Raw genomic sequence first — 14,471 nt, 5'->3', positions numbered from 1 at the left:
ACAGAAACAGTGTATTAGTGTCAGTTACAAGGTAAATCACACATCTACAGAGTTGTAATTTAGGAGTGGAAAGGTTAGAGGGAAACTTTCACAAACACACCTTCTTTACACCCACAATGCTCCAGACTCAGTATTCCTTGTTTCCTAAGGTTTCTTTATTCTACTATCCGTCACTTTCTGTGGTAAGTGTATGTCCATTTAAAAATAAAAATGATAGCATCCACTACAAGTAGACATAAACAAGGACTTTATTTTTACAAATAAAGCTGTAAACAGGTTTAGTAAACAGGATTACTGCATCTGCAAGCAAAAGGGGACAAATACAGACAGACAGACACACTCAGACACACAAGGAGGTGAGGCTGTGCAGAGCAAAACAAACAAGCGGCAAAGAGTGGACAAACCTTGGTTCTTCTGGCATCCAGTAACTGAACAGCATGGGAAATGAAAGAAAAATGAAGCAAAAATCAACACAAAGAAAAGTCCAGGGCAAGCAAAGGATATATAACAGAAAGAACTTGATCAACATAAAGTGCCTTCACAGAGAAGAAAAAAAGAAAATCAGTTTCTTATTGTAGCAGACCCATAAGCTACATAGAATTTATAGCACTGATGCTTCATAAACGTGATTTTAAGAAAGAAAAAAATAAGCTTATTCCAACTCTAATTTTCCTAAATCTCACTGACCCAGGAACCCAATATCTTGGTTGCTATTACCAGAGAGGAAAGCACAACACTCCAGAGCTACCCACGTATCATCCCATGTCACCATTTTAAGCAAAATCAGAGTGGAAGCACCAGAGAAACAAAATTGCATGAAGACAGGTGGTGAATTCAGCAACAGTTTCCCAAGAGGGGCAACCTCAGACTGATCAGTCCAGGCAGCCATAAGCTGCAGGCATTTTTGTCCTAGGAAGTAACCCAGGGACTTCCAAAACACAGTCACTCATCCACTCACCAAACACATCCTCCTGATACAGACCAGACACAAAGCTAAGCATGGAAATCATTATGAATGCAAGGCATAGGTCCTGCCTAAAGGGAATTCACAGTATTGCAAGGCATGGATAATAAAATAATGTGACTACGTTACATAAATACTGGAGAAGTCCACATTGGTAAATCCTTCTGCATTCCCATAGCTGATATCCAGAGAGGCTGAGATTTTTCTGAGTGGGGCCTGTACCCAGAAGCTAGCATCAAGTGATGCGTTGATCAAACTCTTTGCTGGTATCCAGGTCAACTTTTCACTTAGAAACATCCAATGAGAGATTCCTGCCTACTGTCTCGTTTGTGTCACAGCATCTCCCAGGGTTGCAAATGCAGAGTAAGCAACTGTTATGTATTTAATGACAGTGATTATAAATTTTTTAAAAATATAACTCACCCCTGTAAAGTAAAATTACATTTCAGTGCTTTTTAGTACATTTACAAAGTTGTACAACCATACACAAATAAATTTCAGAACATTTTCATCATCCCCAAAAGAAATCCTCTACCCTTTAGAAGTCACTCCCCATCTTCCTCCCTATCCTCACGCCCTAGCAACCGCCAATACTTTCTGCCTTTATGGATGTGCCTCTTCTGGGCATTCCACACCAGTGGGATCATCTTGTTTTCAGAGTTCATCCATGTTGTAGCATATATCATGCTACATTTGATAGATGAATATCCATATAGGGACATACTACACGGTATCATCCAGTCAATTTATACACCAATATTCCTAGCATCATTATTCATAGTAGCCAAAAAGTGGAAACAACCTAAATATCAGTCAATTGATGATGAGTATATAAAATGTGGTATATGCATAAAATGGAGTATTATTTAGTCGTTTAAAGTATGAAGTACTGGTGGACACTGTAACATGGATGAATCTTAAAAACTATATGCCACACGAAAGAAGCCAGTTATAAAACGCCACATGTTACGTGGTTACACTGACAGGAAATATCCATAATAAGCAAATCCACTGACAGAAAACAAATTGGTGATTGTCAGGCGAGATTGTGGGGGAGATGAAGGATGTCTATTAAAGTAGCATATCTTCTTGGCGGGGGGTGATGAAAATCAGCCCTCGAAAGATGTTTGTTTTTGAGGGGTGTTTCTTTTAGGGGTGATGAAAATGTTCTGGAATTAGCCGTTTGGTTGAACAACTTTGTAAATACACTAAAAACCAATGAATTTTACGTTAGATGGATAAACTGCATGGTACATAAATTATATCTCAATAAAGCTGTCATAAAAATTGTGAAGAAGGACTACAAGGCACTGTGCCCTTCTTCCACCAGCCCACCAGGCCTAAACCACACCAAAAAAAGTTCACAGGAGTATCGACAGTGTTCACCCATTGATGTGGCTGCTGCCAAGCCTCTTGAGAATATGCAACTGTCTTCAAGCCATTTAAACATTCCTGACAAGGGCAAATCTTCATCCTCTTAAAGCGGCTTGGATTTCTGGAATGACCAAAGTGTACTTGGAGACAAATACAATGAATCACGATGATCATACCGGAAATTATCTTTTCTGAGAGTGACCAAAATAAGGTTAGCTTTCTTATGTAGGTCATAAACTAGTCAGAAGGGAATTCCAAAAAAATGCCAAAGACAGCAGCACTGAAAGACAACCCTGTTAAGGCTGCTGCCCCTTTGGATGGGCAAGTTGTCTAGTGCCCTGATCCTTTGCTTCCAAACCTGCAAAATGGGATTAATCACAATGCTTACAAGTGCCAGGCCTGAGAATGAAGGGAGAAAAGAAGTGTAGTAGATAAGAGAAGTAGCAAAGAAAAATAAGGAGAGAGGAATGAAGGAGGAAAAAATAAATCCATTTATCCATTCAATATGCATTTACCCAGTGTCTTCCTCATACCCATGAAATATCAAAAGAAAAAGAGAGAGAGAGAGAGAGAGAGAAACAAAGAAAAAGAAGTGGTCCTTGCTCCCAATCCATGTGGACACATAAACTAAGAGCAGCAATATGACAGAAGTCATAGCCAGGTGGCTAGAAACGCAGGGAGGGTGTAACCCAGGCTAGAGAAACGTAAGAAAACACAAGAGCTACCCACACTAAGAGGTACCACTGAGCTATGTCTTGAAGAATAAATGAGAGCCAATCCTAGGAAGAATGAAGGAAAGAGCAGAGAAGTATAAAAGCCCAGAGGCAAAGACAGACTAGATCTATTAAGGAACAGTAATGGCAAAAATCTTTATAGCCCTTCCAAAGTCCAGGTACCATTCTAAGCATTTTTCATCTTCACAAACACCCAGTGAGACAGGGCATTTAATGAATGACAACATGCAGACACAAAGTGGTTAAGTAACCTGCACTAAGCTACCCAGCTAGGTAAGCGCCACAGTCAGGTGTTCATCCACCTGGAAGTCTGACCCCAACATCTTGCATGAACCAGTATACTACTTGAAGTCTGAACTGGTATAAACGCTTCTCCAGGGGGTCTTCCCAACCTAGGGATTGAACCCAGGTCTCCTACATTGTAGGCCAATTCCTTATCATCTGAGCTATCAGGGAAGCCCAAATACACTCCAGGATGGCTGAAAAAAGAAAAGGGAGGGAGGGCAGGAGTGGTGAGAGCAGACAAGGCAGGCAATTATGACAGCTCTAACAATTCTCAAAATAAAACTTAGCCACTCTAACCAAGCAATTCCTCACTCTGAGGTTGTCACAATGATATATCTCTAGGTTGTACATTAAGAAAATTTACTTTTCAGGTAATCATTAGTCACTGAATGACTTCAGCATTGACCAAACACAACCTGATAATCTATAATTCTGTGTTTAAAAATGTCTCAAATCTATTTTTCATTTAGTTTTTATTCTCTTTTTTAAAAGTTTATTTTTTAAAAGGTGGAAAATTGCTTTACAAGTTTGTGTTGGTTTCTGCTGTACAATGATAATCAACCATAATTACATATATAGATATATATATATATATAGGCTAGGGTATGCTGCTGTGACAAAAGCACAAAAACCCACACTCTGAAAGATGAATCCATCTGACATCCTGACGGCATGGAATCAGAATTCTTAGAGCTCACAGAGGCCTTAAAGATTAGCTTGTTAACTTCATCTTACAAATGAGAAAATCAGATCCACAAAGGTTAAATGACAGGCCCAAGAGCACACAACCATACTGCAAAAGCCAGAATCTTGGTTTCTGGGATCCTGGACTCCAAGAATACCGGAGTGGGTTGCCATCCCCTTCTCCAGGGGATCTGCCTGACCCAAGGATCAAACCCTGGTCTCCTCCACTGAAGACAAGTTCAGTTAAAAAAAGAAAAAAAAACTTTCTAAAAGATTCAGTTCAGTTCAGTTGCTCAGTTGTGTCCGACTCTTTGCGACCCCATGAATCACAGCACGCCAGGCCTCCCTGTCCATCACCATCTCCTGGAGTCCACTCAGACGTCCATCGAGTCCGTGATGACATCCAGCCATCTCATCCTCTGTCATCCCCTTCTCCTCCTGCCCCTAATCCCTCCCAGCATCAGAGTCTTTTCCAATGAGTCAACTCTGTGCATGAGGTGGCCAAAGTACTGGAGTTTCAGCTTTAGCATCATTCCTTCCAAAGAAATCCCAGGGCTGATCTCCTTCAGAATGGACTAGTTGGATCTCCTTGCAGTCCAAGGGACTCTCAAGAGTCTTCTCCAACACCACAGTTCAAAAGCATCAATTCTTCGGTGCTCAGCCGTCTTCACAGTCCAACTCTCACATCCATACATGACTACTGGAAAAACCATAGCCTTGACTAGACAGACCTTAGTCGGCAAAGTAATATCTCTGCTTTTGAATATACTATCTAGGTTGGTCATAACTTTTCTTCCAAGGAGTAAGTGTCTTTTAATTTCATGGCTGCAGTCACCATCTGCAGTGATTTTGGAGGCCCAAAAAATAAAGTCTGCCACTGTTTCCACTGTTTCATCTATTTCCCATGAAGTGATGGGACCGGATGCCATGATCTTCATTTTCTGAATGTTGAGCTTTAAGCCAACTTTTTCACTCTCCTCTTTCACTTTCATCAAGAGGCTTTTTAGTTCCTCTTCACTTTCTGCCATAAGGGTAGTGTCATCTGCATATCTGAGGTTATTGATATTTCTCCCAGCAATCTTGAAAAGATTAAGACATCTGAATATAAGTGAAAACTCTAGCAAAGCCAAAGCACTTTTTCAAAGGTGCTTTGATACAACACTTTTTTGTTGTTGTTCAGTTGCTCAGCAGTGTCTGCCTCTTTGCGAGCCCGTGGACTGTAACCTGCCAGGCTCTTGTGTCCAGGGAATTTTCCAGGCAAGAACACTGGAATGGGTTGCCATTTTTTCCCCCAGGGATCTTCCTGGACCAGGGATTGAACCCATGTCTCCTGCATTGGCAGACAGATTCTTGATCACTGAGGCACCAGAGAAGCTCTAAGGATTAAAAATTTAAAAATGCACAGTTTTCAATACCCCCGCTTCTATAATTATTTTATTCGTTCACATTGAATCATCTCCCACTTCTCAACCATGAAAGCACATTTAAATCTCACTGGATCAATAATCAAAGGCATGCATTTCAGTTTGTAACCTATATCAGGGAACTATAAACCAGCAACTTGTTAGGATGTGTCCAGGAGCCATCTCTTTGGAATTTCTCAGTCATCACTGTGGTGTCAAATCCCTAAAGCCTCAACCACTCTTCCTGCTGCTTCCATTTGACTGCATATTAGGAGAGAGAAGCCCTTCCAATATCCACCTGCATGGGAATGGGACATTGCCAGGAGATCCAACCTCATTCCTGCTGCTACTGCTGCTGCTAAGTCGCTTCAGTCGTGTCCAACTCTGTGCAACCCCATAGACGGCAGCCCACCAGGCTCCCCCGCCCCTGGGATTCTCCAGGCAAGAACACTGGAGTGGGTTGCCGTTTCCTTCTCCACCTCATTCCTGGGTGCCAATCAAATTTCTATCAACTTGGCACTTACAACACAAGTATAATAGGTAGCAAAATAGCTAATTCTCTTCAAGCACAGAAGTGAGTCTATGGTTGGATGAGTATTCAGAAAGCTTTTTACTCCCCACCCTGATTGTGGGATCATCCTCCAGTTGTCCTCAAGGAATCAAAGCTAAGAAGGCAAACTCCCTTATCCACAGCTGACCACCGAGGACATCAAAGAAAGTAAAGCAGCTGTGACAGCAGACATCCAGGCTTCTCTCTGCAGTCACTCTGCTAGGAGTCCAAACAGAATGCACATTTGCCCTGATACCTGGCCTTTAACCCAGTTCTTTTCAACCTCTTCTCCCCACACTTAATTACATACTTTGAACTCTATCCTGGACAGTAAAGGCTAACCCCTTTACTGACTCACTGGAAAAGATTGAAGGTAAGAGGAGAAGGGGACAACACAGGATGAGATGGATGGATGGCATCACCAATTCAATGGACATGAGTTTGAGCAAGCTTCGGGAGTTGGTAATGGACAGGGAAGCCTGGCGGGCTGCAGTCCATGGGGTCACAAAGAGTAGGACACAACTGAGCGACTGAACTGAAAGGCTAACCCCAAATCCAGTACACAGAAGGAAAAAAGCTTAAAATCGTTGGTCTGGCCATTAAACATAGGTAAATGGAATGGGAACCAAAGAGATGAGCTTGTGCACTTGATTCCAAGGCACAGACAATAAAGTGGGTCATAAGGACTTCTGCTTCTGGTGTTATGGCAGGCTTATTGTCTGATACAACCTCCTAGTACTCAACAGTCAGATAAAAGCAAAATATCTCTTTCAAAGCATCGCTGTGCTCACAAAAAGGCAAGGGAAATTGCCAAGAAGAAGAGAGATTTAGAGAGAGATAAAGTGAGCTCCTCAAGGGCAGGTTCTGGGCCAAATCAGTATCATACCCCCAACTCTAGCACATAATAGGTACCCAATAAATAGTGAGTAAAATATGGACAGAAGATGAGAGGACCGAAAGGAAATTATTTACCCAACAGTCAGCACAGGAGAACAATGTGAGGGAGAACAGTTTCCATTTTCCTTTGGTTTGCTGTAGTTAGGCTGGGAATGGGGCGGGCGGCGGCAGGAAGGGGAGGTAGTGGTGGTCGGAGAAGTAGGAAGAATAGTCTTGACCTCAGATTACTCTGTCCTGTTCTCTCTCCCAAAACTCAACATTCCTCACGTCCACCAGCTCACTTGTCTGACAATACTGCTCCAAAGCTGCCAGAACTATGTCCACTTCACAAGAGAATAAATTGAGCTGGCTTAAGGAATTTTATTGCAATCACATCATTAGCAAACATGGGCCAGAGTCTAAAATTGAGGTTTCCTCCAGCCAATTCTAAAGTCTCCCCTGCTCTAAAAATACTATAGAACTTCATTTTACACAATTCTTACAGGCTTCCATACTCACTTAATTTTGAAAAAAGGAGAACAATGAAAAATAAAAAACTAAGCCATACTTGAGTTTATATGGAAAAGGGGAGAAAATATACTTTGCTTTAGCCAGTGCTTAGGAGAGTGTCTTCCAATAGCTACTGGAGTCAGAATCTAATCCAGATTTCAGAATGTCCAAAATACAAAAAAGGTAAATAGAATGAAAGCATAATTATATATGTGTGATTTGCATGGAACACACAATTATTTAAGTAGGGCCTAGCCAGATGTTTAGAATCTACTGTGTCTTATCCCCAAACATGGAAAATATGAGTTCCTGGCAGATTTGAAAAAATTTGTGACCTTAAGCTCTTTTCCACACTATGGGGAAAAAGCAAAAAATGATAAAGTTTTGGACTATAAAGCAGTTTAGAGTTTCACTGCTATGAAAATCGTCTCTGAGCTTTATAAAAATATGAATTGGCTTATATCCAAAAGTCTTGAATTTTTTTTAATAAATCGTTACTCCTTCTCAAGAAAGGGCTTAACATAACTCTTTCAAAGAAAACAGAATCTCTTTGCAGACAACTTGGCCTGCTCTACTTATTCTGTGACTTTATTTTCTTATTTATCATTTTCCAGTTTGTCTCTAATCATATAATAAGGGCAGGTTCTCTGATCCCTTTCTCCGTAATCCTATGTGCAGGATGTACAATACTCCCTGTGGCTGCAAACCTTCCACAGGCTGTGTCATGTGTGTGAAAAGACAAACAGCAGGCACTGGCTAAAAACATGTGGCCCCAGTGTGCTGTGGAAGAGGTGCACTATTGAAAAGAGCATAAAAAATTAATATTTAGACATATGATCTAGGCGTTCTCCCTTAGGGTAGAAGAGGCACTTATCTAATAGAGAATACTGATAGGTGACTTTTTTAAGCACTAAAGTACCAGTATCCTGGGATTCTCACACAGATGCACTGTCAGTGATAACTGCAGAACCCACTCTGGTTGATAATATGCGACATTTTGCCAAGATTGATAATATGAAGAACAGTATACATGGGAAAGCCCTCTTGGCAGTTGCTTTTGTAAGCAAGAGGGAGTTCTGGTTTTCATTACAGACCGATACTATAAGGTGGCACAATACTGGAATATTGTACTGAGCTGAGAGCTAGGATTTAAGTTCTAATTCCAGCTTCCCTACTTATCAATTACATGATTGGAGAAAATCACCAGACTTGCCTGGGCTTCTAAGAGCAGTGGTGATGAGTTGGGATTTGAATTCCGCAGCTACCCATGACAGCCTATGTTACCTTGGACAAGTTATTTAAGTATTGTGAGCAAATGATTCATCCATAAACAAGAAATAATCATCATAACTAACTTACAGAATTCACACAAAGACAACAAGAGATGTTCATCAAGTGAACAAGTTCCCACAAAGCATGAAGCACAGGGCCTGGCACATAATGAGGGCTCAATAAATGTTCATTGTTTTCATTGCTGTGGAGACTGTTGTGGTGGCTAGAGGCCCAGAATTAAAATGTCTCTCCTTCCTCCTCTCATTTGGACAGGGAAAAGAAATGAATAAACATAAATTTTTGACCACTGAATACATGTAACAGTGAGAAACAAAATGCTAATTACTATGGCATTTTTTAAATAAAGGAAAACAGGAAACAGTTGTTTTAAGACCAACTCAAAGATGGATAAAATTGATTTCCCATCAACTTGTCCATAAATAACTCTGCAAAGGGGCTCTAGGAAATAACTAACTATTTCTATTTTGAAGGTCAGGGTTCTTCCCTATTACCCAGTAATATACAAGCAACTAAAGGAAAGTAGCACCCCTGACACTGACACTGTTCAACTTGTTACAGGTGAAAAAAAAAACCAAAACACATAAGTATAAGACATAGATATTTTTTTAATGTGTTTAGAGAGGTAATCCCAAACATGTAATCATAAAAATGATGGTTAAAATTGGAACATTTCCAATTATTAATAGCCACTGCCATATGCAGTTAGAGAATAGTTCTCATTTTAATTGCTTAGCAAATCTTTACTGTAAATGGCATTTTAAAATCTTTACTGCAATTTCCTTCCCTATCACTTCCCTTTCACTTCCCAACATGTCCATTTAACAAAACTGCTCACCATCTAAGTATTTTTAATACAAGTGAGAGAACTTAGATTAATATCAATGTAAAAAGTTGGGTGGCAGGCTTTGAACTACTGATTTTTCCCTACTGTAACCAACATGTTTGCTCAAACTCTAGCCCTTGCTATTCAAGTTTTCATAAGGAATTCAGTTCAGTTCAATCATTCAGTCGTGTTTGACTGTTTGCAACCCCATGGACTGCAGCACACCAGGCTTCCCTGTCCATCAAAAACTCCTGGATCTTACTCAAACTCAAATCCATAGAGTCAGTGATACCATCCAACCATCTCATCCTCTGTCTCCTTCTGCTACCGCCTTCAATCTTTCCCATCATCAGATCTCTCCAAATCAGTCAGTTCTTCACATCAGATGGCCAAAGTACTGGAGTTTCAGCTTCAGCATCATCCTTCCAAAGAACACCCAGGGCTGATCTCCTTTAGAATGGACTGGTCGGATCTCCTTGCAGTCCAAGAGACTCTCAAGAGTCTTCAACACCACAGTTCAAAAGCATCAATTCTTCAGCGCTCATCTTTCTTTATAGTTCAACTCCCACATCCATACATGACTACTGGAAAAACCATAGCCTTGACTAGACAGACCTTTGTTGGCAAAGTAATGTCTCTGCTTTTTAATACGCTGTCTAGGTTGGTCATAACTTTCCTTCCAAGGAGTAAGCATCTTTTAATTTCATGGCTGCAATCACCATCTGCAGTGATTTTGGAGCCCCCAAAAATAAAGTCAACCACTGTTTCCACTGTTTCCCCATCTATTTACCATGAAGTGATGGGACAGGATGCCATGATCTTAGTTTTCTGAATATTGAGCTTTAACCAAACATTTTCACTCTCCCCTTTCACTTTCATCAAGAGGCTCTTTAGTTCTTCTTCACTCTCTGCCATAAGGGTGGTGTCATCTGCATATCTGAGGTTATTGATATTTCTCGCAGCAATCTTGATTCCAGCTTGTGCTTCATCTAGCCCAGCATTTCTCATGATGTACTCTGCATATCAGTTAAATAAACATAGTGACAATATACAGCCTTGATGTACTCCTTTCCTGATTTTGAACCAGTCTTTTGTTCCATGTCCAGTTCTAACTGTTGCTTCTTGACCTACATACAGATTTCTCAGGAGGCAGGTCAGGTGGTCTGGTATTCTCATCTCTTTCAGAATTTTCCACAGTTTAATGTGATCCACACAGTCAAAGGCTTTGGCATAGTCAATAAAGCAGAAGCAGATGTTTTTCTGGAACTCTCTTGCTTTTTCGATGATCCAACAGATGCTGGCAATTTGCTCTCTGGTTCCTCTGCCTTTTCTAAATCCAGTTTGAATACCTGGAAGTTCACAGTTCACATACTGTTAAAGCCTGGCTTGGAAAATTTTGAGCATTACTTCACTAGCATGTGAGATGAGTACAACTGTGCAGTAATTTGAACATTCTTTGGTCTTGCCTTTCTTTGGGGTTGGTATGAAAATTGACCTTTTCCAGTCCTGTGGCCACTGCTGAGTTTTACAAATTGGCTGGCACATTGAGTGCAGCACTTTCACAGCATCATCTTTTAAGATTTGAAATAGCTCAACTGGAATTCTACCACGTCCACTAGCTTTGTGTGTAGTGATGCTTCCTAAGGCCCACTTGACTTTGCATCTCAGGATGTCTGGCTCTGGGTGAGTGCTCACACCATTGTGATTATCTGGGTCATGAAGATCTTTTTTGTACAGTTCTTCTGTGTATTCTTGCCACCTCCTCTTAATATCGTCTGCTTCTGTCAGGTCCGTACCATTTCTGTCCTTTATTGTGCCCATGTTTACATGAAATGTTCCCTTGGTATCTCTAATTTTCTTGAAAAGATCTCTAGTCTTTCCCATTCTATTGTTTTCCTCTATTTCTTTGCATTGATCACTGAGGAAGGCTTTCTTATCTCTTTTGCTATTCTTGGAGAATAGCATGAGGAGAGACTCTTCCTAAGTACTCTCCTGCTTCTCTTTGCTTCTCGAGTCACTGCCTATGAAGAGGCAGGGGGAACTGACCTCCATGCTGCTCAGAATGTGACCACTGGACCAGCAGCAACAGCATCTCCTGAAATCATGTAAGAAAGGTGGAATCTCAGGTCTCACTCAGACATGCAGAATCACAATCTGCATTTTAACAAGACTACCAGGTAATTTGTAGGTGCATAAAGCCTTGAGAAGCACTTTTCTGAACTTGAAAAAAAAAAACCTTTAGCACTATTAAAAATAATTATATGGTAATTGAAAGGTGAGGAAGGAAAATATCATGAAAATAGTACTGTAATATAGTGTTAAGGAGCACAGTGAAAAGTCAGTTTGTGTGATTAATAAAATCTGAGTAAACTATGAGTAGTGTACCTTAATACAATACTAGATGAAATAGGCAAACAGGGTTATTCATTCATCCATTCAACTTTAATCGAACTATGTGCTGACAGGCATATACACTAACCTTCCTTTCCAAGTCAAAAAAAGAAATCCTGGGACTTCCCTGGTGGTCCAGTGGCTAAGATTCTGCAATCCCAATAAGCGGGCCTGGGTTCAATCCCTGATCAGGGAACTAGAGCTCTCATGCCACAACTAAAACCCAATACAGCCAAACAAATAAATTTTGTAAATTAAAAAAAAGAAATCCTCCCAGGTTAAATATAAATAAATAAACATATATTTTATTATATATATTTTATCATATATGTATAATATATTATGATTTAAATATAAGTAATAAATATTTTAAAACAAAATAAATTACTATATTATAAATATTATACATTATATAATACTATATACATATAATACATATATATGTGTATTATATAATATATATTATATACATATATAATACTATAAACATATACGCTGTTTATTTTTAAGTGATATATAATATCCAAATTTTAATTCTGTACTATTATGTCTGTTATTGCTGTTTGAAAGACAATCTGGCACTTCCCTGGTGGCTCAGTTGTAAAGAATCTGCCTGCCTGTGCAGGAGACACAGGTTCCATCCCTGGTCCCAGAAGATCCCACATGCTCTGGAGCAACTAAGCTCACGTACCACAACTACCGAGCCTGAGCTCTAGAGTCCAGGAGCCACAACTACTGAACCTATATGTCAGACCATTGAAACCTCAGTGCCCTAGAACAAGTGCTGCTCTAAGAAGAAGCTACTGCAATGAGAAGCCTGTGCACTACAACTGCAGAGTAGCCCCAGTTGCCAAACTAGAGAAAAGCCTTCATAGCAGGAAAGACCCAGCAGAGCCATAAATAAATATATAAGACAAACTGAGGCAACCTTTAAAGATTCATCTAAACTGTCAAGTATTAGACTTTACATCTAACTATTTTATTCACTTAAACTTTTAACTAGCATATCCATATGCATGTCTGTGCTCTTTGTGGAATTTTAAGTGACTGGGAAAATTATGAGAAGTCTGAGATGACTTCTTTTACAAACTATATCTTGAACAGTATACACAGAAAATGTGAATATCCTGGGTCATAAGGAGCCTAATCACTAAACTCTCCAAGTGTTTTCATTTTCTCAGTGAACTAGAATCAAAGACCTACATCTTCATTTGTTTCTCTGGTGTAAAGGTAAGATTACTAAGGTATCCACATCATGCTTATGATCTTTAATATTATATATACATATATATATTTTATATTACAGATTATATGTATATACATAGAGAGAATGTACCATATCGCATACATAAAAGTATAGCCAATATACCATAGGAACGTAAAATGAATAGATGAGAAGAAAGTAGAAAAAAACACATCAAAATGATCACTGCTGGGGGAAAGGGGAATAAAGAATGACTACTGAAGAGTATGGGATTTGGGGGGGAGGTAATGAAAATGTTTTAAATTAATATAGTAAAAAAAACTGAATATACTTAAAAGGTAAATTTTATGATACATGAGATATTGCAAAGCTGTTAAAAATGATGCGACATGGGAGCATCATGGATGCCCTCTGCAAATATTTTTCCCAAGAATAATTTTTGAATGCCTACTGCTAAAGATGGCATGTTTAGATCCCCCTAAAATTCTTATGTTGAAACCTAATCTCTAATGTGATGGTACTTACAGGTGATAGGTTCAGGACCTGATAAGATCCTCAGAGTAGAAACCTCATGAATGGGAATGATGTCCTTATAAAAGAGGCCCCAGAGAGCTTCTTCGCCCCTTCTACCATGTAAGGACACAATGAGAAAACAGCTGCCTATGAACTAGAGAGCAGGCCTTCACCTTGATCCTGGACTTCCTAAATTCTACAGCTATAAGAAATAAATGTTTGCTGTTTATAAGCCACCCGAGGTACAGCATTTTTCTTTTAGCAACATGAATGGACTAAGACACTTGTTATGTGCTCATCACTGCTAGGTTAGTTAACAGTCTTTGAGTTCCAAGCAACAGAAACTGATTTGGCTTTACCTTAAGCTAAAGAAAGGAATGTATGAGAAAGATATCAGGCTATCTCCCTGAATCAAAACAGCAACTGTGAAAACAAAACCAAGGGGAAAAGTAAGCAGGAATCTCTGCAAGAAAATGTGACTTGGTTCAACAACTCTGCTCCAAACTGTAAATACTCACTCAACAGAAGACAAAATGATCCTGGCATGGGTCAGGGGTCCACCATGAATCAATCAGTTATGGCAGGTGACCCTGCCCATCAGGAGCTACTCAAAAGAAAACCCTTATTTAAAGGTGGGCAGAGAACCCAAGAAGAATCTACTACAATTGCTGTTATAAGTAAAGATTTTAGAAAGAAGCAAAATATGAATAACATAAGAGTGCTAAACAGCATTATGTACAAGACTTTGGTGATCTTCATGGTATGAACATAACCATGCCAATTCAAGTTTTGCTGTGCAATAACAGACATAAATTAAGAGATCAGCAAACTTAGAGAAGTATAGACTTCCAGAAGGAAATAGAGTAA

The 14,471-nt window shown here is 39.6% G+C and overlaps 1 protein-coding gene across 1 annotated transcript in view; it reads right to left on the bottom strand.

The window, feature by feature from the left end:
- Nucleotides 1-14,471, bottom strand: part of ERC2 (ELKS/RAB6-interacting/CAST family member 2) — a 773,878-nt gene that overhangs the window by 632,894 nt on the left and 126,513 nt on the right. The window lies entirely within an intron of this gene.

This window comes from Capricornis sumatraensis, chromosome 10, assembly GCF_032405125.1.
Source record: "Capricornis sumatraensis isolate serow.1 chromosome 10, serow.2, whole genome shotgun sequence".
Lineage (NCBI taxonomy): Eukaryota > Metazoa > Chordata > Mammalia > Artiodactyla > Bovidae > Capricornis > Capricornis sumatraensis.
Note: the sequence above shows the minus strand (reverse complement) of the source record. Positions and strands in the feature narration are given on the sequence as shown.